At 45.7% G+C, this 24,159-nt stretch overlaps 1 protein-coding gene across 19 annotated transcripts in view; it reads left to right on the forward strand.

Annotated features, from left to right (window-relative positions):
* Camta1 (calmodulin binding transcription activator 1) overlaps positions 1 to 24,159 on the forward strand; it is a 734,954-nt gene that overhangs the window by 43,308 nt on the left and 667,487 nt on the right. The window contains exon 4 of one of the 19 annotated variants that reach the window (XR_010042900.1): positions 10,348 to 10,453. The exons of the other annotated variants lie outside the window; for them this stretch is intronic. The gene's annotated coding sequence lies outside the window, so the exon portion shown is untranslated. The remainder of the gene's footprint in view (positions 1 to 10,347; positions 10,454 to 24,159) is intronic. 19 annotated transcript variants of the gene reach the window in all.

A 24,159-nucleotide genomic window follows, 5' to 3' on the forward strand; every position in this document is an offset into this window, starting at 1 on the left:
GTCACTGTCTCATCTCTCCCCGGGGCTCTTCGTCCAGCCCACCTGTGGGAGACCCTGTTGGCACTGACCAGCATTTCCTGCTGCTGGCATTCTCTGCTCATTCCCTGGTCCCCATCTCGGCCCTCACTTGACTCGTTACCTGCGCATGGATTTCAGAAGGGGTGTCCTCAAGCTCTGTCTGCAGGACCCTCCTCCTCCTGTACCCGTGTTGTTAGTTCTCTTCTCATCTAGCCTCAGTCCAGAGTTCACAGCATGAGATTGCACTCACAACTTCCCTGTGTCCTCGCCTACCGTTAAACCCAGGAGACAGTCCCACCCTGATGAGCTCCATGTCCCACTCTCTGTGCCTGCACCCAAACAGCTCAGTGCTGCCAGAGACAAATCAGGTGCTAAAGCCGCCTGCGATCTCTGTAAGTTGTTGGTCCTCAGCCCCTTGTGTGGGCACTGTACCAGTATTTCATCCAGGGTCCTGTGGCTGCTCCCCACCTCAGCCTGTTCCCTGTTGGTGTGGTTGCCTACTTTCTGCCTGCCTCAGGCCAGGCCAGTCCTCTATCAGGCTGAGTCATACCAGGCTATAGAAGCCAGTGGGAACTCCAGATCTGCTCTGCTCCCAGCAGTGGATAACTGCTTGTCCTGTTGGAGGGGCTGTTGGAAGGCGCAGGAGCCCTCTCCCGCTCGAGTGCTGTGTCCAGCAGCTCCCTTGCACTGTTGGGTCAGCCGTGCCTCCATGGCCACTGGGCCTTCGAGGGTGATGTGGGGAGTCTCCTGGTAGACCCTTCCTGCACCAGAAAGAAGACGGCAGCCTCGCTGACCAGCAGTCCTTTTCCGTTCACAGCCCATTCAACAAGAAAATTCACCTCCACACTAACTCCTAAACTAACCCAGTTGTTTCCCCTGCTTTCTCAGGTGAAAGTTACTCCTCTCCTTCTCTCCTCCCACACCCTCTCCAGCTGTCTGCTGTCAAATTTCCAGCGACAGGAGCACTGCCGAGCGCGTGCCTTGTCCACTCCGCATGCAGTGGTGATGGTCTCCGGCACGGGCGCCTTGGCCCCTCCTGAGACACCGCCTTCTCTGAGACGGGGTGCTGCTGGTCTTCCTGCCTCTCAGACACCTCCGCTCAGCCTCCCAACTGCGATCTTCCCCTCAGGCCGCCTTTTCAACAGTGAATCCCTCACACCTGCTCTTTTCTCTCTTGCCAGAGCCTGACACACCAATGGTATGTCCAGGATTTCACCCTCACTTTCCTCAGATGGATCTTAGGTGTTCGTTGGCACCTCAGACACAGTCATCCAGGGCTGCACTTTGACTCTGCGTTAGTTTGTTTGAAGTTAATTGTAACAAAATAGCTGAATCTGTGTATCTGTGTTTTGTTGTTGTTGTTTGTTTATTCATTTTTGGTTTTTTGACACAGGGTCTCACCATATTGTTCAGGCTGGCCTTAAACTCACTATGTAGCCCAGGCTGCTCTCAATCTTGCAGCAATCCTCCCGGCTTGGATTATAGGTGTGTGCCACCGTGCCTGCAAAGCTGTGCATTTATGAAGGAAACAGGTTTATTTAGCTCATAGTTACGGAACTGACAGTTCAGGCCTATTGATTGAGCTTCTGGTGAGGTAGATGGCGTCATGGTGGGCCAGGAATTTTACATAACACGTCAGGAATTTTCCAAGTAGTTACAGGAGGAGGGATAAAACAACTTTTCCCTCAAATTTCTTCTTTGTGTCTTTCTTCATCATGCATTTACAGAATGTTTGCTAAGCGCTAGGGTTAGGAGAGGGATGAACAAAGACAGGAGTGTGCAGTTTAGAGCCACGTGTTTACAGATGTTAGCTGAAGCCAGGGAGCAGGGCCAGCCTACCTGCTTGGATTTGTCAGATTCTCTAGTGGCACGTGGCACAGTGGAGCACTCTGCTTTCCATTGCTGGGGCAAAATGCCTGACACAAACTAAAGCCTCAATGACTTACTGGCTCACAGTTTCAGAGGGTTCAGTCCATAGTCAGGGGCTCCAAGGCAGAAACATCAGGGGGAGGGGCATAGTGGTGAAAGGCTGCACACCTCAGATCAGCTAGAAGCAAGAGCGGGGAAAGAACCAGAGAGTGAGGAAGGGGCCATGGACCAAATGAAGACATAACCCCAAAGTCATGCCTCCACGGTCCACCTGGACACCCAAAATATGGTCACTAATCTGTTAGGTGTCTTTCAAGCCAGTCAAATTGACAAATCAAGCTTCACGATCATGAGTACTTGGAACCTAGGGTGATAGCAAGTGAGGTTACCCAACCACAACTGAAGAAATTGTACTGAGACAGATGCAGGATCAGCTTAGTACAGATCATTGGTTCCCTGAACCAGAGGTTCCCACTGTGGGAGGTGCGCAGGTGAGTGTGCTGTCCATGGTGCTGCGGTGAATGGTAAAAATGCTTTCACCACGAAGCTCACAGAACTCAGCATCTACCTGCTCGAAGCGCAGTGCCTTCTTTTTGCATTGTTCGTTCTTTTTCCTGGCTCTATGCAAGAAGCAGTCACCCACGCAGCTTTTGCACTGTACAGTGCCAGGGCCTGGGCTGGTACCAGATCCATTATTTGGAGTCCTTTGAAGTTAGCGAGGATTTACAGCCACAGCCTTAATCTACTTTTAACTGCTTTCAGAAAGTCTTCATTGTAGGTAAACAAGTGTGGTTAAAAATAAACAGAAGTCTGGAGAGGAACATTTGTGAAAGACAAGTGGACATAATAAATGTCTAGCTGTTAACCTGAAGCAGTGGACACCGGTGAATCAGGGTGAAGTCTCTTAAGCAGTGTATACATTCAAAGCTAGTGTGTGTTAGGAAGAGGTTATCTATTTCTGCTTTTCCTATAACCTTTAAACTTCTATGCTTTCTGATATTTCAGCTAACATAGTGCAGCATTTGTTTGTCAAATGTGGAAGTTACTTTTCGTCTTTTCTTTGATAGCCCAATTCTGTCCATTAGCTGCTGTTCTCTGCCCTACCTGAAGGTCCTTAGATGCCCACCCATTTTCCAGCAGTGCTGAAATACTTGACAGTGAGCTTTCTGGCTAAGTGGTCATCTAGTTTGGAAAGATACCTTGTTTTACAAGATGATCATTGTCTGAGAAATCTCAATTGTTAGAAAACTAGGCTGGATGTGGTGGCACACATCTGTAATTCCAGCACTTGGGAAGCTGAGGTAGGAGGATCGTCATGAGTTGGAGACCAGCCCGGGATACATAAATGAGTTCAAGGTCAGCCTGAACTACAGAAGAAGACTTCCATATTGTTGGTGGAGTCAGGGAAAGATCCAGAAAAGTGAGGAAGTGCGAGCCCAGACCCGAGGTTCCGGTTCTCCGAGAAGGGACTGGTGTTACGGTGGCCTCACAGTTTTTCCCGTGGGCAGTCTTCTCAGCATGAGTGAAGTGTGGCCGTGCTCACGGTACATCCCCCAGCTTCTCTCACTAGATCCTCCTCTCTGACATCGACATCGTCTTGCAGTGACAACAGCTTTGGTGATTTTCATTTTACACACTGCATAAATGTCATGATGATTAATCTCACTTTGCTCTCTTAGTTTCCAAGGTAGTAGTTTTCCTCCTAGCCCGCTCATTAACTAGGGTTTCCTGTTGGTTTCAGATTAGTCCTCAGTCCCACTCAGTTGTCTCCTTATGCATTTCTGTAATTGAAGGCAATGTTAGTAGCTTAGCCCTGTATCAGTTCCTTTTTTCCTGCGGTTGCATTGAAAATACAGTTTAATTGTTAGTTAGGTGTTGGGAATATGGGTTAGAAATGTTCCATGTTTGTGGGTGAATGTTAAGTGCATGTCATCATACATGCAGTGATGTCTGTGACGCTAATGAATGTGGGTGTCATGGGTGTGGGTAGGCAGTACGGGTAGCTAGTGTGTCCGTGTTCTGGGTACATGTACGTACTTAGGCGGAGGCTGTAAGAGCAGTGTGTTCCGCGGAGTCTGAGCGCTGCCCCCACATGGCCGCATGGGGTTGTGAGGAGGGTTGGAGCAGCAGCCTATGCTCTCCTGTCCAGTGCCCCAGGTGCCCTTTGCTTTCAGGTCAGTTACACTCACATTTCTGGGGAGGCCAGGCAGTTTGGTGAGTCAACAGGTGCAGCCCAAACACAGTGGATTGTGAGACACTGCTTCACTTGCGCAGTGCTGTTCTGTGTAGCAAGTGTTACTAAGTTACAAAAAGCACTAACTCTAAAGGAAAAGGTTGATGTAGTGGATTACAGTGAAAGCATTTCTGCTTCAAAAGATGCCATTAAGGGAATGAGAAGTCAGAGTGAGATTGGCCATCATAGGCCTGGATACAGAATATTTTAAGAATTCATGTAAGTCAATAAGAAGAAGACAGACAGCCCTATAGAAAAGTGAGCAGGAGACTTAGCAGGCATGTCACACGTATGCAGCCGGTGAACTCAGCTCCTCAGTCGGCAGGGAGTCGTGGAAGAAGACCGCAGCACAATGCCACTGTACATCCAGATGGCCGAATGACCCAAGACAGTGCCAGCTGTTGGCCAGGAGTAGGGCAGCGGGCATCTATGGGAGTTCAACCCTTTTAAGAACCTGGGCTCGCCTGTCAGAGTGGCACGTAGGCACACCATGCAGTGGCGCAGCCCTGCACCCTGATGTGTGTTTCCAGCAGAACTGTACCAGAGACACAAGCGAAGTGTCCCCAGGAGCCTCACTACAGACACTGTGAAGCTGGAAGTAGGCGAGTGCTCAGCAGCGACGGAATGGAAAAGGAACTGCGATAGGTTCGTACAATGTGAAACTGTAAGGCTGAGGAGGTGACCGAGCTCGTGCTGCGGTCGCTTTGACAAGCATAATGTGGAGAGACACTGGCCAGCCAAGTGCAGTACTGTGTGGTTCTGTGTCCAGGTCCCAAACAAGTTTGGAAACAGGCCACGCAGACTTGTGGCGTCGCAGTCAGAAGTTTCCCCTTTGCGGACTGGGGGATGTGTGGCCAGGCTTCTGGGGTGTTGGCGATGTTCTGTTGGGGTCATGGGTGTGATGCACAGACACATACGTGCATGAATACACTTAGCATTTGTGCCCTTGTCTGTAGGTGTATTTCAGCGAGGAGCCCAGTAGTGTACGCCCTGGTGAGAAATGCATTATTAGATACAGTGAGCAGAATGCAGGGCAGGCTGCAGCGTGGCCGAGGCTCACGGTGTGTAGCACCTGATTCTGGTTTTCGTAGTTCAAAAAGTCAGTGCGAAGCTGTCGTTCAGGGATGTGTAAGCGAATTGTGCCTGACAGTCAGGCTCCAGTGAAAAAGCAGACCCACTGTGAGTGCCATGGGATAGGAGACCCACTTACAGCAAAAATGAGACTGTACACTGCAGGAGAAGCTGGAGAGTCTAGAGAGAGACAGTAGAGGCTCAGAGAACGTCAACACTGCCTCTCTGCTGGCTCCCATGGTCAGAACCCTTAGCAAGGCCGAGGAGCCAGGCATGAGCAGTCACTAGAGTGGGCCCACCCAGGGAGGCAGGCGGCAAGGGCTGTGGAAAGCAGCGGCCACTTCTGTGGGGCTGCTGCCTGCATCTGGAGGGCGCTGGGGTGCTCTGTTGGTTGCCAAGGCCTGCGCTGGGGAGCAGAGCTCGTGTGAGAGAACAGCAGGCAGACAGGCTGGTGACACGCTGTGCCTCTGCTGCTGTGTCTGTCACCACTTTCTGTATTACAGGACATGCATACAGACATCTCTTTGACCTCTCTCTCTGTTTCTTCTTCCTTTTTTGAACCTGGGTCTCACTGTGTAACCCAGGCTGGTCTTAAACTCATCATCCCCTGCCTCAGCCTCCCATATGCTGGGGTTACAGGCCTGTGCCTAGTTTACCTACATTTCTGTTGCTACTTGCAGCTACCCTGGCCTTGAAAAGTAGTGGACGTTTTGCTTTTGGTTTAAATCTTGTGCAAATCCAGGGAAAGGTAGCCTGGGAAATCAAGTGTAACTGGAGCATTTGCATGTAAGACTGCTACAATGATGGCTGACAATATTTTTTTTCTTTTTGGGACAGGGTCTCGCTATGCAGTTCAGGCTGGCCTTGAGCTCACTTTGTAGCCCAGGCTGGTCTCGAATTTGCAGCGATCCTCCAGCCTCAGCCTCTCGAGTGCTGGGATTAACTGGCATGAGCCACCACGCCCAGCTGATGGTTGGACAATTCTGCCAGTACACTAAAACTGTTATTTAAGTGAGTAGACTTCATGGTATGTGAATTACATCTCAATAAAGTTGTCGGTTAAACAACACTACCAGAAGTTAAAACTCTTCAGAAAAGCAAGGAAACGATGAGTAGGAAGGTTTGATCCCCTTTAGGAGAAGAGGGCTGTGAGAAAGGGCCCTCGGGGTTAGAAAACCTTTTCCTGGATGTGGGTGGGCTTCCCCAAGTGTTTGTGTTGACACCATACAGTCTTTTGTAAATGCATATGACAGAAAGCACACGGGAAAGACAGTGATTCTCAGTCCAGGGCCACGCGTGAAATCAGCACAGCAGATGAAGTTAGGGAGGCTTGGTAGGATGGGGTCTTCATTCTGCAGCTTTGTACCCATGATAAGGTGCTAACTCAGGTGGTTTAGGTGCTCCTTCCCCAGATGTGGGTCTCAGCGTGGAAACTGCTCCTCGTCAGGTTGTGTTGTGTGTTCCCTACACTGATGTTCTTTGGGAAGCTGGAGGCCAGTAACTGTAGTCTATTTGTTAACCAGGTCTCTAGGTCTTCTGTCAGGTCTGTGAGCTTTGAAAATAGGTCAGTGGAGTAGTTTGGTCAGTTTTTGATATATATGCTTGATTTCAAGATTTGAACTAAGGATTTTTCCTACTTAAAAGGACATTTTGCAGATCTCTTAAAACTTTTGCGTCAGATCTGTTTTGATAATCTGAGAAATCGGAACATTTTCATCATCTAATGGGATGGGAAAAATTGGAAAATGCTCCCATCTAAGTCCCCATTTCTGTGGAGCCACTTTTCATTGGAATGTTTGTTATGGCTCTTTTTATTTTCTTTGTAATGAGGAAGCAATTGCCCAAATAAAGATATTCAGCATTTCTGCCTGGGGCGGTAGTTGTACCATAGTTCCTAAATGGATGTGAAGGATTTTACAAAAGTTCAAAACAAAGAGAACTTGTATGTATGCAGACTAGAAAATTTCTTGCTGTGGTTAAATAGACTTTCAGCTGCTTCTCTTGGTTATGTAGACTTCTAGCTGCTTCTCAGCATAGAGCATACAGAGAATGAATTTTGAATGAGGTGATTTTTGGAATGCAGTTATTTCTACATGGGTCTAATCTGTAACAGCTTTCCAAGTACTACTTATGACATTTCTGAAATCTGTACAATTTCAGAGAAACGTTCGTTGCATAATGAAATTTTTAGGTTTTATGCTTTGAGTCAAATGTCACTTGAACTTTTTCGTTAGGAACTCCCTTCCCCAGACAGGGTCTCCCTGTCTCTGCTGGCTGGCTGCAAACTGCTGTTGTATGTAGCCCAGGGTAGCCTTGAACTCCAGCGTGCTGGGATTACAGCATGTGCCGCTGTGTCAGGCTGGAGAAGTAGTAAACTTCTGACAAGTTTTTAAAACCAGTTTGTTCTTGAGCATTGTGTCTGTTAATCTTTTTCATATCATGGTTGATGAATGTGGACATTATATGCATAAACATGAATGAAGATTAACTATCAACAATGAAAAAAGGAAAAGGAAAGTAGAGAGGGGGAGGGGATTTAAAGAAAGAAACTGTATTATGCACACGTGTCACTTCTCTAAGATGACTACAAAACGCATTTACTGCAATTGTGTACCAGTACAACTTTTTTTGGGGGGGTACTGGGATTGAACTCACAACTGCGAGCTTGTAAGGCAGGCGCTTATGTCGCTGAGCTAAATCCCCAGCCCTCAATACAACTTCTAAAAAGTTATGGTACTTGTTGAAACAGTAAGGCAGGCTGTATTGGGGGCCTGTCTGTAGGAGCACAGCAGTGGGGCTTCCAGCTTGGGGGAGAGATTGGGCCAGCTCTGGCTACGAGGAAAATAAGGATAAGCCAAGCAGCTGGGCGGGTCCGTGGATGGAAAACTACCAAGAGGAAACATCAGGGCAGGTGGGATCTTGGCTGAAGCCATCCACAGGGTTCTTGTGGAAGACAGGCCAGGTGCTCAGACAGCATGGAGCCTGGGGGTGGGGTGGGGTGGAGGATGAGGGCCAGGCTGGTCAGACCTGTGCTAAGTTGCTGCAGTGTTAGGCTACTTGATGACCCTGGGGTGTGCTGGCCTGCTAGAGTGGATGCTGATGGTTAAAGCTAGCTAAGAAGAGGATTCGTGGAGGCTGGTGTAGAGTTTTGCTGGCAGATGTGGTCAGTGCCCCAGCCTTGAAGTGAGCCTGCCTCTAGGACGATGGGCATGGTCTTACAGGGAAGGCAGACATAAAGTCTAACTGTTAGGTTTGTAAAGGGGTATGATGGAACCCATGAATTTGGGGCACAAAGGAGGCATCAGTGAAATGTGGCTGTTTTAAAAAGCCCTGTAATACTCAGTCTGCATTTTGGAAGTGATGAGTTATCTAGGCAGACGGACTCCACAGGAGAGCTGTAGGCTGAAGGCAGTGTGTGCGCAGGAGGAGGTGGGCTGTCCTGCTTGGCTAGCTGGGTGTGGCTGGAGAGGGATGGATGAGTTAAGGTGAGACGGCAGCTGGGTCACAGAGGGCTCCGTGTGCTGTGTCGGGTTCACACTTTACTCATAGGTAACAGGGATTAATTGAAAGATTTTAATCAGAAGAATAAGTGATTAGATTTTCATTTTACACAGTCACTTTGTGGACAGTACAGAGAATGGCTTGGAGAGAAGCTGGGAGTCTGGTGAGGAATCCAGACCAGAGATATTAATTAAGACCTATTTTTAGGAAGTCTACAGGCATCTGACTAGGAGCTGGAACCAGTAGGATTTAATGTGACCTCTAAGATGTGGTGGCTGTAGCAGGAGAGAAGATAGATTCTGATCTCTTATGTACTTCGGGCGTTCACAGAGAAATGTGACTGGAGGAAGCAATTAGAATTTGGGCTACTGTACCGTCCTGCTGGATGAGGCAAGGCTGAGAAAGGGCTTTTGTGAGAAAACAGCTTTTTGGGGAAGATGAAAGGCCTTTCGGAGACTACGTGGCAGATATATTAGCTTTGTGACACTGTTTAGATGCGGTCTATTTGGGTGTCTTTCCATCCTGGAGGATTTGAGTCATTCTTAGGGGGAATTCATGATAAATGAGTGCTTCTGGGTGGCTCTGCCTTTAGGGACAAAGGGGATTTAGGAACTCAAATGTCTTCAGCTCAAAATAATTTGCATGCTATAGTGGCATATTCTGGATTGTTTCTTAGCAGAGAGGAGGAGTTACGGAGATGCTGGCTGAGTGATAGTGGTACTGTAGATAATGAAATACACAAAGAAGAGCAGGTTGTAGGAGTGATGAATTTCTATTTGTATAATAGATTTGTGGCACTTGTGGAACATCTAGATAGAGACCCGAGGTAGGAAACCATTAAATAGAAACCTGGGAGCTGGAAAGAGCTTGAAGATGCTGAGAGCACAGATGGAATCTTCCTAGGAGGGTAGGAAGGAAGGGAGAGAGAGAGTCTGGAAGTGAACTGAGAAAACTGAAACACGGGAGTGTGGAGGGGAATCCAGAGGAATGCAGCCGCGCAGGAGGAAGAGCCAGCCAAAGATGAGGAGAAAGGAGGGGCTAAGAAGTCACGGGGAGGGCGGGAGTGGCGGGCAGCAGGCCAGGCTGCCCCGGGACACAGGGGTTAGGAGAAGAGCTTTGGTTGCATGTTAGACAGTGGCACTATTTTGAGGAAGAAATGGGAGCTGTTTCTTTAAATGGATTGGGGACAATTGGCTTACCATTTAAAGATAATTAGATTAGATCTCTGCCTTATAACCTCATAGCAAAATAAGTACAAAAATTAAATATAAAAATTGGAAGTAATGAAAATACTAGGAGAGGTTAATATTTACATAATATTTAGATGCCAAGGATCATTCTAATCCTGACACCAAAATCAGAAAGAAAAGGCTGACAAATTTCCATGTCAATTCAGCAGTTTTATGTACTAAAAATGCCATAAAATTAAAATGTAACTAGCAGACTGAGAGAAATATTCGCCACATATTTGTGACCTAATTGAGATCTTAGTGGGTTTAGCAGTAGGTTAAACCCAGTGGGAGAGAGAGGGAGACAGAGACAGTGGTTTGAAAATAAGAAATATTCAAATTGAAATATGGAGTATAATAAAACATGAAATAAGTACAGCGCTGCACCTAATAACCACAAACTATGCATTCTTTTCATATGCACAGAAAACATTTATCAGAGTTGCTGATCTGTGAAGCAAGTCATGACAAATTTCAAAAGGCCAAGAACATCAGATGTAGTCTAAAGATAGTTTTAATATTTGAAAAATTGGTAAGTATTAATCATTGTTAATAAAGCAGAAAAACAGTGCACTAATGCAGCAGATGCAGAAATTGCTTTTGATAAAATCTGGTACTTAAAATGAAATCTCATAACATTATAAATAAAAGGCAAACTTCCTTAATTTCATAAGGATTAGTCAGAAAAATCCTGTGGCAAGCATCCTGTGCAGTGGTGAAAATGTTGAAAGGCCAGGAAAGAAATTGTTTTTATAGTTACTGCTTTTGTTTATTTTACTAGTTTTACCTAATTTAATAAGACAAGAAACACATAGTACAACGATCAGAATGGAAAAAGTAAAACCAGATTTTATAAATGACATAATCTTTACAAAATGTAAAGATATATCGTTACAATTTATGAGCAAAAAGCCAAATTGCAAGATTTCAAGGTGACTCTAGACACAGTTTCAATTTTATAAATCGCCACCAAGCAGTAAATGAAACATTAATTTGCCATAGCATAAATTTTTTTTCAGGAAATAAAACAATGCAGATTCTCTGTGTAAAAGCAATAAACATTAAGAGATGTTAAAGATTAAAGAAAAGGGGCTGGGGATTTAGCTCAGCGGCATAAGCGCCTGCCTTGAAAGCAGGCAGTCGTTGAGTTCGATCTCTGGTACCGATAAAAAGAAAAAAGACAAAAAAAAAAAAAAAAGATTACAGAAAATACATTTATGGATTGGAAAACTCAATATTGTTAAGATGTTGATTTTTTCCCGAATTCATCTGTACATTCAGTATAGTATCAGCCAAAATCATGAAAGCTAGACAGAAAGATCATTTGAACAATGTAGTTCCCAGAGACCCACACTTCTGTGGTTTATTACATCAGAGACCCTGCAGGGCACTAGAGAGAACATTCCCCATGGGGCTGGGGATGTAAAACTAATCTAGCATATATCAGGCCCTGAATTTGATCCTGAACACCCCCCCCCCCTACCCCATAAGTATTTAGTTAGATACTGATATAGAAGAAAACAAAATGTAACTCCTACCTTACACCACACACACCAGGTTGATTCCAAATTCATACTAGTCTAGATCCAGCCAGGAGAGAGAAACCAACCGCTAAACTGAAAGAAAATACGGAGAATTACTTATTATAACAGTGTTGTAGTCAGGGTTTGCGAGGGAAAAAGATACGATATGGGACACATAATTTATAGGATTATTTCACTGTGTTCACCCAAAGAGTCAAAGGCAAAAGAGTGTGGGAGATCTGTTCACACTCTAGAGACTGAGAGAATCCAGCTGAGGGCCTAGGCCTCACAGCAGTGTCCTGCACAAGTCCTGCTGAAGACCTAGAGCCGACAACAGTGGCTCATGCGACTCTGTATCAAGGATGTGTGCTGGGAAGGTCCAAAGGTCAGCGGTGGAAACCAGAAAATTGGCGCCAGTGGAATGAAGGAGCTGTGCCAGAGGCTGAGGGATCTGCTCTGGACCAGGAAGCGACCCTCAAGGTGAGGACCAGGGCTCCCCAAAGAGGACCACAGCCATCCTCAGTGGCAGCGAGGACCCTAGCACCTCTAACAATAAGAACAGCTCTGGGTTCCCATCAGGATGCCTGCGTGACAAGCTTCTTCATCAACCCTCCTCTGGTTCTCTTTTTACGCTGTTGGCAGCAGTCCCCAGGGGGGCCTCCGCACCCAGCGCCACGCTGACTTGGTTCAGCTGGCCATTACAAGTTGACCATTAGTTAATCAACCACAAACAGTAAAGTGAAATAACGAGGGGATGGCTGGTTCAGAGTCAAGAGTACTCTTAGAGAACCTGAGACACTGCTCCAAGTACAGTCCCTCCTTACCTAGGACTGAGCTCCAGACCCTGTCCAGACGGCCCAGCTCTGCTTTCCCAGGGTAGAGGAGTCCCTGGGGTGCCATGCTGGTGGGACGTGAGGGAAATCTACCCTCTGGAATCTACCCTCTGCCAGAAGACACTCTAGATGTCAGGGAAAAGGTCTTCCTGGGAAGGTATCCACTGTACTTTGGACCACTCAGATGGTATGTTGGAAGGAGCTGTTGACCATTCCTGATTGCGGTGTGCCACAGTCCGTAGAGACCAGAGAAGCTGCACGTTGCTGGAGGAACTGGATGCTGGAGAAGCCCCCAGGGTGTGGGACCTGGCTGCTGGGAACAACACGCTGAGTGTAAAGGAGCCTGCAAAACTGTTCTGTCAGCACACCAAGTTGGTAGCACTGTACCTGCTGCGTGCCCTCGTGAAGTTACTCAGCATTCATTGGATGTTGTCTCGACGCCAGACTGGTTGTGTAGGAGGGGGCAACGTAGACACTGAATTTGCCTTAGCACAGTTTCTGGGCTGGTAGGCAAGTGGTCATTTGAGGTCCTTCTTTGTACCAGATATTGTTCTGGTCCTTGGTGATCAAGACACTGTTGCTATAAAAGAGAAAAAACTATTGATAAGAATAAATAATAACATGTTTAGAAAATCTTTGGAAGGGATGTGGAAGAAAATCCATGCTGCTATGAGAAGAGTTTTTATTTAGATGGGAGGCCGGAGAAGCCTTCCCTGAAGAAGTGATACTGACTGAGGTCCAGCGTGACACGGAGTTAGCTTGCTGAGATGAGTGGTCAGAGGGAGTGGTCTGATGAGACAGTGGGAGCTTGTGGGCACCTTCCCGCTGGGGAAGAGCGGGGATTCCCTGAAGAAGGCAGAACTAGGGTGAGGTGGAATGGCAGGGGAGGCCACATGACAGGTGCCAGGTTGCTACAGCCCTAGGCCATCTTAGAAACTGGCATGACCCCGTGGGGGTACCTACGATAGAAGTCTGAAATTGGGGGGTCACGAGCTATATTGTAGGTGCCTTTTCTTCATTGCCATCATGTGGGGTGGGGGTGCTGGGTAACGAGCTGATTGGAGGAAGAACAGTAGTTGAGAGGTCTCTGGGTGTGTTTGCAGAGTCCAGGGCAAGACGAGGCTGGCCTCTGGTGGCCACAGTACAGCTGCAGATGCCTGGAGGGTTTCGGTGTGGGATTTGGAAATAGAATCAGGCAGACCTGGGAATGGGTCGAATGTGGGCTGGGATGGAAAAGGAGTTGTTGGCACTGACTTTCAAGCTTCCCGACTCCCGTTACTTTGTGGAATGTTGATACCATTTTCCTGGGCACTTCTGTAGTAAATGTCAATTCTTCATATAAAAAAAGAAAGTTGGATTTGGAGATGCATAAGGCTTTGGTGGTCTAACAAAAACAAAACCATTTGTGAGAACTGGAAAGGCAAAGTGGTGTGTAGACTACTGCAGTTCTGCAAGTTCTTGCGGAAGGTGTAAATCGGAAGGCCAAGGTTGGACCATGGGGCGGAGAACACTGTTTTACAGTCAGGGTGATCTGAGTGACTTCTTTTGGCAGGGAGAAACCATACAGAAGAGAAACCATACAGGGAGAAACCATTAGCTCGGTGTGTATTTGACTGTCTGTAGGAGAGGCAGTAAAGCCCTTGCAAAATAAAAATGACAAAAGTTTCTATAAACAAATAAACAACGAACCAAAACACCCAGAAAGCTTGTTGCTGGGGAGGTGGGACTGCTGAGGTGAGGTTAGCAGCGGGGTATGGTGTCGTGGAGCAGGACGGCGGCTCTGCTGGACTTGATGTCCTTAGAACGTAGGGGCTACCAGGAAGGGGTGTTTGCTTCACTCCCTGCTGTCTGCAGAGTTCAGCACATAGTCAGTGCTTTACCTTAGTTCATCATCACTGTGTGAATGAAATCGTGAGACACAGTCCCAGAAATGAGAATAAATGGTACATGGGAAGACAAAGCAGGATGATCTTGGGTGAAGATGTATTATAGAAGTATTAGTACTGCTGTCCCCAATTCAAAGTGTAATTTATCTGCTTTTAAGGATTTAACTTCATAGTCTGAGTTTTTAAATTCCCTGTTTCATGGCATCATTAGTTTTGTCTATTTTGTTTCTCAGTTGTATTAATATACTTTATAGATCTTGCTTATCCTTAGGAGCATTACCCAATTGAGAGGCAACTGTTTTCAGTAATTTAAATATCAAATTGGTGTTGTATATTGGTTTATGTATTGAAGATCTTTAACAACCTTTCTTGCTTTCAGCATGATGCTGTCTTGAAGTAGTGTGTGTTCATGTATGTGTGTTGTGATTGTTCTCGGCAATCAACTAGTTTGGCTGAATTTTAACTACAGTGATTAAGTTACCCACCTGACAGTCACCTTTTTGATCAGAGAATGGGCTGAGCCAGTACTGAGTGTTTTCATGGGCCTTTGCTCCGGTTAGCCTCATGACGACGATGGTCTTGTTTGCTTGAAACAGCAGGCCACAGCTCCTTCTAACTTAGGCAACACAGAGAAGATCATCCGTTCTGCGCTGAGTCTTACGCTTTTTATTTGGGTTTCCAGTGCTGTGTATAACTTTGCCAGAGCTTAGGCTCTGACTGCTTCTTGCTGCTTAATGTAGGCCCCTCCTTTGTCAGAAAGAACTTGACCCAGGTGTTGTAAGACCGTTCAGTCACAGCTAGAAGTTACCTTCTATTTGAAAGCGTTCACATGTTAGTGAGAATAGAGGAGTATACAAAATCATACTCTTTCTGCCACAGGTTGTCTGTTCCTTCCCATAGAAATTTCTTTATTTTTATTTTATTTACTTTATTATCAGGGTAATAAGTGGTCATTGGAAAAATCCTAACATTGGAATGAACGATTAAAATATTTAAACTTTTCTCTAGAATTGTATATCTTACCAGATAACTGTTGTCAAAAATCTGATTAATAATCTGTGTTAGTCCATATTTTGTAGTCAAAATACCAGAGCTGGGAACTTTATAAAGTAAGGTGGTTTCACGTAGCTCACAGTTTTGGAGGCTGACCATCCGAGGTCAGGAGGCCCCGTCGGTGGTATAATGGTGGATGGCAGGAGCTCAAGGGAAGCTGGTATTGGTGCAGGAAGCCAGGCAGGCCAGCTGGAGGCCACGCTCAGTCCTTAGAACAGACAGCCAGGGCCCAGGAGCAGTGCCTTCATCCCCTCTGGAGACAGGGCCTCTGGTGCCTTCAGGACTGCCTGCTAGGCCTGCTGCTTGTTAAGGGTCCCATGCCGCCTTCTAATTCCTCTGTCCTGGGGACCACGCCACCAGCACAAAAGCTTTGAGGGGAAGGCCAGATTCTGGATTTTAAAAATGTGTATGAAATCCCGTCAGCTTGTGTGTGTGTGCGTGCACGTGTGCATGTGTAATGTAAATACGTGCAAGTGCACATGCACACAGAGGAGAGGAGTCCTATGTCTTTCTTAGCCGTTTTCTTCTCCTCATGACATGGTGGACTTTCCTGTATCACTGGATGCGTGTTGGGTGTGTGTGCACGTAATTGTGTAGTGTGGGTGCTCCAGAAAAATTTGAGCCATTCCATATTTTGTTCTTGTGATCAGTGACGCACTTAGCATTCTTATTCACATATTTTTTACACACTTTTCCAGTTATTTTTTTAGGATGCGTGTGCTTTTCATAGTGTAAACATTTGTTCTATGTCCCTGGAAAATGTACCAGTTTGGATTAGCCAGATACAAACCTGTCCATTTCCCCAAACCCTCAGCAACGTAGGTGTTAGTGCTGTTAAATCTTTCTCAGTCCAGTGGTTAGAAACTTAATGTTTCCTTTTAATTTGCATTTCTTTGTATCATCTGTGATTTGACATGTTCTGACAGTTTTTAAAGAAATGTACTTTTTGAAGTGTCTTCAGTCTTTTGCTTTCTGTTAGGTTCAATTCTTTTTCTGATATTTGGGTATTTTTTTTTAAAACACGTGTTCACAATTTTTCTCCTGTTAGGCTTCTGTATTTCTTGCTATGTGCTCATGTCAATCCTGTGATTCATGCCCTCAAACTTGAAATTCCTTTCTGGCCTTAATAGCACACTTAGTAAGGCTTTCTGACGTCAATAATTAGGTAGTGAGGGTTTCTTTTTTGTTCTGAACTTTTATCTTTAGATGCTTACTATAATGAGAAATTAAAAAATGTATGTGCAGTGTTAGGTAGAGTCTAACTTTGTGTTTCTCCTAGATAGTGTTGAATCGTTGATCTTTTACTGCCAATTTGAAATATTGCATTTACCACGTGCTGGATTTCCGGTTTTTTATTTGGACTCTGTTTAGTGACCTGTTTATCTGTGTCAGTAGGCTTTCTCCCTCTTCCCCTGCCTTTTACCCCTTCCCCTTTCTTTTACCTCCCCGCTCCCCTCCCCTTTCTTTCCTTTTCCCCATGATTTAGTTTGTCATTCTGATATATTGTGAAAATTAACTGCTGTGCTCTTCTTAAATGTCTATTGAAAATGCATTGTGACTGTATAGTAGAACTTTGGTCTGTCGGGAGTTTCAACAAATTGCAATAATGTAATCTTTCAGCAACCATAGATTGGCCAGGCATCGTGGTATACTCCTGTAATCCCAGACTTGGGAGGCTGACACAGGCGGATTGCCTCGAGTTTGCGGTTATCCTGGGCTGCATAATGAGTTCAAGGCCACCCTGAACTACACAGGGTCTCAAAAAAAAAAAAAAAAAAAAAAAAAAAGAAAGAAAAGAAAAGAAAAAGAAGCTGTGTCGTCACCCCTGGCTGTCCTCACTTCTAGAGCACACAGAAAGGGAACCCTGATGCCTGTGGCGGGGAGGGGCAGCACCCTGGGCAGGTCTGGTGCAGCAGCCTTCGCGCATGATCCCCACCTGCTCCCGTGTGTGCACCTCATCCAGGGAGTGTAGGAGCCTACACTCCTGTACCCCTGCTTGCGTTTTCCATTGTTAGGCTGCGGTAACTTGATATCAACTTCATATTTGGGCAGCCACATTTCTGGTTTAAGAGAAATGTAATTGCAGTACAATGTACATAATAGAAAATGGACTGTCACTGCAGTAAGTGTGGAGCCATCACCATCACTGTCCATCTCCAGAACTCTATTTCCCACGCTGAAGAACCTCCCCAGCAAACACCAGCTTGCCACCCAGCCCCTCAGATCCCTGGCAACAGCCATAAAGTGGAGTCATATGGTCCTTGTCATGCTTGTGAGTGCCCGATGTCCTTGGGAGTCACCCACGGTGTGCATGTGTTGGACTTCCTTCCTCCTTCAGGCTGGGTAGCACTCCGTTGTGCACAGGCCACGTTTTGCTCATTCGTTCATCCATCAGCGAGCGTTTGGCTTGCTGTGAGCCTGGGTAAGCCAGCCTCAAGAATCAGACTCTCAAAGGTTATTTTGCTTCATATTTTCACCTCTTACTCAACTTTCCATCTTGAATTTATCTTCAGGTATTCCGCTGAATCTTCTTAGGTCACCAGCAATTTAAAAATGGTTGACTATAAGGAACATTTTCAAAGTCTGTTTCAGGGTTCTGTAGTTCTCTGGCTGCCAGGCTGCTGCCCGGTGTCTGTGCTGTGTGCTGCCTCCTGTTCCCCTCTGCCTGGTGTCCAGTGGTGGAATTGCCTCAGAACCTGACCCCCCCTTCTCTCCAGGAGCCCTAAATGGGGATACTTCTTGGGATTAGCCAGAGACCCCTCACCCCGAGATTTAGTTAGTCTCATCCTTTATGTGAACAAGGTAGCTGATTTTTTAATTTAGAAAAATAAAAAGTAGAATAAGAAGGTAGCACAGATGAGGAGTTACATTACTTTCAAAGGCTGGGAGGTACGCTCCAGCTTGATGAGGTATACTTGTCTCCAATGTGATGGTTTGGTATAAGTAGTGATTAGCACAGTGAGCACGTGCTTCGTTGTGCATGTTTTGTGTGCATTCGGGGAGGTGAGGACCCTGGAGATCTGCCATCTGTGTAAGTTTCAGGTGCACAGCACAGTGTGAACACAGTTACCATGCTGCCTGTCGGATCCCAGAACTTACTCCTCTTACAACTGAGCGTTTGTGCTCTTTGACCAGAGTCTCTATAGTGGCTCACCCCTCAAGCTGGAACTGCTGGTCTACTCTGCTTCTGTGACTGTGGGCCCTTCTTTTCTTGATACCCATTCTTGTTCCAGAGGCCCTACCTCTGTAACTTCAGTTTTCCAGGACTCCTTGTTGTTTCTTAAGCCCAGAACTCCGAGGTGAAGTTGCCTCCTGGACATCTCCCTAGCTGCCTGCCGTGACTGAAGCAGAGCTTACGGCGGCCTTCTTCCCGTGGGTCCTGGAGGGGCCTTCGTCCTCTCAGGGTACCAGATCCTTGGGTGGTTTTGAAAATGCATCTTTTAGGATAAGGGCAGGGAAGGTGCGTGAAGAGCTCCCGAGTACTCTTCACAGTTCCTTTGTCACTTACGGTGGTTTGCTTCTCACCACCAAGGAACCAGTGTCAGTGCACTGTTACAGACCAAACGCTGCACGGCTTGCATTTCCTCAGTGTTGCTCTGATGGCCTTTTCTCTCCCAGGATCCCATCCAGGGTGCCTCATGGTCATGTCTTTTTAGGTTCCATTAAACTGTCAGTCTCTCAGACTTTCCTTGCTTTTATTGACCTTGACAGATGAGGTGTTTTATATGACATTCTTCAATTTGGGTTTATCTGTCTATTTTCTTATGTTTAGGCTGGGGTTCTGGGTTTTGGAAAGAAGACCACAGAGGGAAAGTTCCATTCTGGTCTCAGCAAATCGAAGGTTCCTGCTCTCAGCGTGACTTGCTGCTGCTGACTGTGAGCACAGTCCTGTCTCAGGAGCTGTCTGTCAGGCTTCTCCACTGTAAAGTTACTGGTTTTCTCTCCTAGGGTCATTTTGGACTCTCTTTTCTTTCCTTGAATTTGTGTTGAACCTAAGCCAATTTCTTCTTTTTTTGATGGGGTGAGGAAGCAATTGTTTTTTTTTTTTTATTTAAGGAGAAAAAGAAAGAAAAACAGAAAAAGGGTACAAGTTATACAGAATTTCAGAAAAAATAATAGGAAATCACTAGTTAATAGATTACATATTGTTATCTTAGAAATAGTTGTTCAAGTTACAAAATTAAAGCATATAAAATGGACTTTCAAACAGTGAGACTGGAAACAGTTCTGTTCAATGATCCAACAAAACTCAGTAATATGGTTATCTATCTTATACACTTAACTATATATGCAGTTATATTCTTTAGAGCACTTTCTTTTCCTTTCTTTTGTACAATGACAATTACCCATTTTGGGTTTTATTACTCCCACAGTTCTCATTACTTTGTTTTGAAGAGAGTAAAACCAAATGTGACATAACAGAACAGAGTCAGTCAAATCAAAAGGATGGACATAATAGATAATGTAAAAACAAAATACTAGGTGATCAACAATGGTTACCATACTGCCTCTTGCTATCTTAAATAGAATTGCCTATATCATCAATTATAATAAAATTGAACAAAACAGTAAAGAATAAAACCAAAACATTGGAGACATTACCGGACTTTAAAAGAAGATAATAGTCAACCAGAATGGGCGTCATAATGAATCTTATTGTCTTTATAGTTGTTGCCTATACTTTCGAACTTGGTACTATCAAGCAAAGCAGAATAGAGGAAAATCACTCAAAGCAAGATGGTGAGGGCTATACAGGGTTTCAAATCAAGTTACTTATTGTATTTTATTATATGTGATAATATAAGCAGGATACATTATAGTAACCCACTTTGATTTCCTATTAACCTAAGCCAATTTCTACTGGTTCTTTTTCCCAAATAAATTTCCATTCCGTCCACATCACTCTTTACAGCCACCACTTCGTTCAGGCCACAGCGACTGGTGCCTGGGCTGCTTGCAGAGCTCTGCTGGCCCTTGCGCCCCATGGTGCGTGCTCTGCGGGGTCTCATGCAGTCCCCCTGTGCCTGATCCTGGCGTGTCCTGTGGAGACAGCCTTCATGCCCACCCGTGAACAGCTTCCATTGTAATGAAAGTGCACTCTGCAGTCCCCTGCAGCCTTCTCTGTCCCCACTCGGTCTCCTGCCACCCCCCAGGTTCTTGCCTTGTTCTGCACTGTGGCCACTGGTTCCTTGCCCTGAATCCTTTCAGCAGGCTCAGCTCCTTTGTCCTGTCTTTCCTGGTCACCCTCCAGCAAAACAGCAGATCTCAGCTGAACTGTTATTTGTATTTGGTTGACTCCTTGGGGGTCAATGAGGCCCCCTTGCCCTGTGTTTCCATACACAGTTCTCTGCACTTCTCTGTACCTGCGATGCTCGAAGTTGCTGGGAATTCTTGGACTGAATTGCGCCTCGTTTGCTAAACCAGCCAGGCTGAAACTTTTTGTTCTTTGCTGTGTTTGCATCCCTGAGTGAGTGTGCCCCAGAATAAGCGCTCAAGAATATGTGTTGAATGGATGAGTTTTGTCTTATGAATGAAAAAGTCACTCTTCATTTTTAGCATGCAAGTGTACAGATTCTTAATTTACTTCTCTTAGTTCACTGCTTTAAATACCACCTGTATCCTTTTAAATTGCTGTAAGGTGCTGCCCTGGGTACAGCAGTGGATGGAGAAGCGTCATGGTCAGCTTGCGCTGCCCTGGAGGCCCTGCTTGTTGCTCACTTAGCCTCCTCACTCAGCAGGGCGGGGCCTTCGGCCAGGGCCTGTGCAGGGTGGGGGTGTGGGGTGTGGAGCGCCCGTGACCCCGCGGGACGAGATCCTTCCAGATGGTCCTCCGTGGGCAGAGTTAGTTTTGATTCCAGCTTGGCCAGTTTTAAGATTTATAGTCTTGAGCTTATGCTTTCCCCATCTGCAAAAATGGAGACTAGAGTGTCTCCCTTGCAAGCTGTGGAAAGAACTGGAAAAGAGAAGGAATGCGAGGTGGTTCTCACCATGGTCCTAGTAATCACAGGGTTCGTTGTTTGTTGTTTAGGGCTGGAGCATTATGCTAAGCAGTTTATTTATTTTCGTTAATTCTCAAAGCAACTCTGTGAGATAGGAAGGTTATATTTCCATGTTCTAAATGAAGACGTGAGACTTAGTTGGAAAACTAAGTACTTTGTGTTTGCCCCAAGTCCAGAAGGAGTAAGTGGTAGAGCTGTTGCTTGAACCCGCCTTCAAGGAGGTGTGATTTGAAAGCCCAGAAAAGATTCTTTGTATCACAGTCCGTTCTCAACAAAAGACATTTCAGACATCTCTTGGCCTCTAGAAGTGTTCAGGTTTGGGAAGGACCACATTAAGCTCTTTTTGTTTCATTTTAGTAGTGCTGACATGTGTGTCTGACCCGGTGCCGTCGGGGCCAGCGAGTGTGTGTGACCCTGTGTGGGGCCTGGCAGTTTCCCAAAGTGAGGTCACCTGCGGGAGTGAGCGAACAGGCAGATTCCTTATGGTTTTGGTGTCATTTCCTGGGGGAAGGGCACGGAGAGGTGCTCTTTCAAGGGATGTGGTTTGGACGGTGGATTCTCATGCAGTCTGAGATCTGGGAACCAGACTAGAGGAGGACCGGAGGAGGTGGGGTGTCAGCTGCTGAGCCCTGAGCATCCGTCCCTGCCAGCAGCCAGTGGAGAAGTCAGAGTGAGTGCCGTGTGCATGGCCAGTAAGTGTTCAAACAAGTACGGGGCAAGAAAGTCACCCTGGGTGAATTTGTCCCCCCTTTCATAAATGTGTATTTAGGGGAGATTTGGGGTATATTTTATTTTACCATCATTTCTTCCTATTGGGATCACCCTAGAAGGCAGTGGGTCTTGGTTATGACAAGATTGATTCAGTTTTAGTAAGTGTGTGTGGGGGCATTCTGAAGTCAAAACTTCAGTATAGTTTGTGAATTACTGTAGCATAGGCACAGGTCAGAGTTTGTCCAAACCTGATTTCTGATGATCTCTGAGAGGAGCTGGTCAGATTGCACTTTGATTTTCTATGTAGAGAACATGGTAATTTAAAAAATACAATAATTTCAGGGTGTGGCCAGTATGAAAGCGAGTGCTGTCAAATGTTTTGAATACGTAGCTTTATGTTTGTTTATATTTGTTTATAAACATAGAGGGTACTTTTATTACCTCCACAAACAGGAAGACGACAGGCAGCCCGGGAGCAGCAGCTCCCCCAGGCTTCTGCCTGACCCCCTGGCCTCTCTGCACCCTCCCCACCGTTCTCCCTCTCCCTCAGCTTATTAAGTGGTAATTGCCATACAATAAATGGCACGTTTTAAAAAAATACATTTTTTTTGTAATTGACACATGGTAATTGTGCCTATTTATGGGGTACAGCAGTACATTTCAGTATGTGTAGAATATGTAATGATCAGATAGGGTTGCTGGCATAGCCATGAACGCAAACATTTTTTCTTTGTGTTGGGAGCACTGAGAATCCTGTTCCTTCTTGTGCACCATAGTGACTGCTGTTTCCAGAACATTACAGGCTTTCCTTCCTGCCCATGGTCTGTCTGTAACCATTTCCCCAAGGTCTGCCCAGACTCCTGAGCCACTCTTCCACTGTCTACTTCTGTGTGATCAGCTTTTCAGTTTCCACATCTGAGTGAGTACATGTGGGGTTTGCCTTCTTGTTAACACGTTTTTGTGTGAGTTTCATAAGCGTGCATTATACACACCACATGACCACCCATTCTCCACTCAGATAATGAGCATATGCATCAGTCAAAAGTTTCCTGGTGTCTTTTGCAGTTCTTTCCTCCTACACTTTTTATCCTTTTATGAAATCTTTAAAGTTATTAGGGGAAAAGAAGTTACACTGTTGAGGATACAGCAGTAGGCAGGAAGGTGTTTAATTGTAGTTGATAGGGTTTTGGTGAAGAATATAGTGTAAGTAATATAATTATAGGTACAGGTTGCTGTGTTATTTATAGAAACTTTTGAGAAACCAACAAATACCTTGTGCTACCTTTGAAAGGTTTGGCAGGAATTGTACTTTCTGGGAGGTCGGAAAAGTGGAAGAGATGGTGAACGTGGCACTTGGGGGGAGGAAGGCAGAGTGATGTGGCCGGTGTGCCACGCGTGGCCGAGTCTCAGACGTGGGAACTAAGTGTTCCTCTTTCCTCTGGTCGTTAATGGACAGCATTTCTACTATGCCAGGAGACTGAGCATAAACCTTAACCTGAAGTGGTAATAGGGCTCAAATCCCCACTTAACTTAATGGTATATTTAGCTCAAGTGGATTGTATGTTTTATTGAGTGGCATGTTGGTGATTTATTTATATTTATAGATTAAAAATGATAAATTTTGCCCCATCACTGTAATCGGCTTTTGGCTGGGTATTTTCTTTCATTGCTGAGTACACTTGCTGAGGCTAGTTTCTGCTGCAGAAAGCATTACATAACATCATTGAGTTAAGAACTGTTTGGTAAAGAGTTAGTGAAATGTTGGGTTCTGGTCTAAGGATATCTTCAGCTGTCTCCTGGTTTCTCTGACTCTGAACTTCTGTAACTTTCATTTTTCATTTTTCTCTAGTCCTTCCATGTATTATACTTTAAAAGAAATATGCTCGAGGTGAAGATGGCAGCATTTTTGTCATAATTTAATTTTCTTAGAGATGATTTCTTTGCTCTGTGTCTGTACTTTAGAGGTAGAGGAGCTCCTTGACACCCTCTCCCTGCCAGTCAGTCATAGAGCGGACAGATTGAGTTCAGGAAAACCTTGTTCTGATACCATGCTGCCCGGAGGGAGAGCCGGCTGCAGGGAGGCTCAGGGAAGCCTCTGCTGGAGTGCTGGGGACTCGTGGGTCTGTCAGAGACTTGTGTTGCTCCGGGGCTGCAGCTGCAGCTCTTGGCTGCGGTGGCCCGGAGTCATTTCCAGCTTCAGATGAAGATACCGTGTATGCTACAGTTGCACCCA

Source organism: Cavia porcellus, unplaced genomic scaffold (genome assembly GCF_034190915.1).
Source record: "Cavia porcellus strain 051 isolate PalLab524CR breed Dunkin Hartley unplaced genomic scaffold, mCavPor4.1 scaffold_25, whole genome shotgun sequence".
NCBI lineage: Eukaryota > Metazoa > Chordata > Mammalia > Rodentia > Caviidae > Cavia > Cavia porcellus.